This window comes from Penaeus japonicus, unplaced genomic scaffold (assembly GCF_977035675.1).
Source record: "Penaeus japonicus unplaced genomic scaffold, GWHDUDI00000001_assembly GWHDUDI00000021, whole genome shotgun sequence".
Classification (NCBI taxonomy): Eukaryota; Metazoa; Arthropoda; class Malacostraca; order Decapoda; family Penaeidae; genus Penaeus; species Penaeus japonicus.
Window position 1 is genome coordinate 3,604,641 of NW_028234423.1, and position 2,407 is coordinate 3,607,047.

Here is a 2,407-nt window from a genome sequence, read left to right on the forward strand (position 1 = left end):
TCTCTTCCTCTTCCCCGCTCTCTCTCCCCTCCATCGCTTTTATAATCACCCTGTCTCTCAGCCTCCCCCCCTCCCCTCCCCCTCCCCTCTTCATAGCTTCAGTTACATTTTCCTTCTCTTCATCATCTTCAGTTTTCATATCCGCCATTTTGTTAACTTCTTAAAGCGTCTATCCTTTATCTTCATTAACGTCGGTCTTTTCTGCCTTATTAATCTCTCTTTCCCCCTCCCTTCCTCGTCTTTCTCTAACCCTTCTTAATTATCATTCACTTTTCTTGGCTATTATCTCATTCGTTCTCTCTATCATTTCATAATCACTTTTATAGTCTTTTATGAATATGTTCTCACTTTAATTTACAAGGTTTTGCCTTCGTATTGTGATCTAGTGCAAAAACGGAGCTAATGTTTTGATTAATTACACAGGGAACATAATATATATCATTATTTTCATTATGATTATGATTTCCTGGCGAAAATTAATTATCATTGCCATTGAGTTCTATCTCCTTTAAAAGTCGTCTTCGTCTTCCCCATTATCATTATCATTATTACTATTATCATTATCAGGATTACCATTATCATTATCGCAAGTACCGTTATCATTATTAGTATGATTATCATCTTTTTTATTACTATTTTTATTATTATCATTAACATTGATATCATTATTTTCATCATTATTATTACTATCTTTATTATTATCATTAGCATTAATATCATTATTTTCATCATTATTACTTATTATTATTATCATTACTATTATTATTGTTGTTATGTTTACCATCATCATCATCTTTATGACACTATCATCATTACTATCATCATTATCATTATCATCACCATTATTGTTACCATTATCCTTATTATCAATTTTATCATCGCCATCATCATAATAAGAAATAGTCGCAGTATCCTTTCATTCTCAATCGTTAAGTTTGTAAAAAACGTAAGTTATCCCAAATCACCTTCTATAGATTTAGCAGACAGCATCTTCTCTGATACTCGAAAAAATAATCCAAGGCAAGAGTATGATGACGCATAAGACAAGTCGTTATCAAAATAATTCCCTTCGGCTTCTCAATCAAGACTTTATGAAAAATAAATATACAAATACAATAAAAATAAATAAATGAATAGAAAAAAAACCTGGAAATCTCCCATTCGATTATCTATGTAACATATAATGGCCTGGAATTTTATTAATCTGATGAATATTGGAAGGTTAGCAATAGCAATTCATCGGTTGAAACAATAGATGAATTGTTTTTTTGGGGGGCAGCCTATCATCACACTTGTTGTTCGTTTTCACCCTGTTATTTGCATCACTACGATCGTATTCAATGTAAACAACACAAACAAACCCATTTGCTTTCAACAGCATTCGAGCCGTACCGAATATTTGTTTCGAAACTCCTGGCAGAGACAATTGACTTATGAACAAAACAAATGACGATCGAGTGATAAATTAACACCCTTCGCCATGTTTACGATTCGGTAATGAGTTCATAGGCGGTTTTAGTTTGTCCATTGTTTCGCACTTTGTGGTATCAGATACGCTGATTCCGTATTTACATAAAAAGGAAGAGGTCAGATGTTGCAGGTGGGAAAATCTTGCAAGGGAGAATAGCAATATAGATTTATGACTCTTGGCACTGCTCAAGGGAAAGCAATAATTTTACTTCGAATAGAACAAAGTGAATAAGAATTTAAATAAATGTATGCAACAGCTTATATATTCAACCTTTTGTGCGATTACCCTCTCCATCAGTGTTAACTGTGTCTCTTAATGTCTTTATCTCACTCCTCTCTTTCTTTCTCTCTCCCCCCCCCCCCTTTCTCTCTCTCACTCTCTCTGTCTCTTTCTCTCTATCTCTCTCTCCCGCTATATATATATATATATATATATATATATATATACATATATATATATATCCTTTGTTATGATCAGTCACCTTGCCGCGGTGCAGAGGCTTGCGTGCGATCAATGAGGAAGGAGGCTGTACCAAGTATGTTTAACAAAGTTGGAGAGCCTTCTTCTGAGACGCCAGAAGGTGAATTGATCACCTGCCAATTCGCATTGGGCCAGCGCTCGGTGGGTTAAGCCTATCACTTCTCAATGAATTTAAACCATCAAAGATTACCGGCCATTCCTGCTGAGTCAGCAGAATATCAAGGCTCAACCAGCATCACATACAAGAAGAAATTCGAGGGGTAGGTGTGATATGCTGCAAGAATGCCACTACCCCAAAGCAACTATAAGAACTGGCACAGAATAGCACTGGATCGGCAAAGATGGAAAGAATTGGGGAAGGCTTATGTCTAACTACGGACCCTTACAAGCTGAGAAGAAGATATATATATACATGTATATATATATATATATATATATATATATATATATATATAT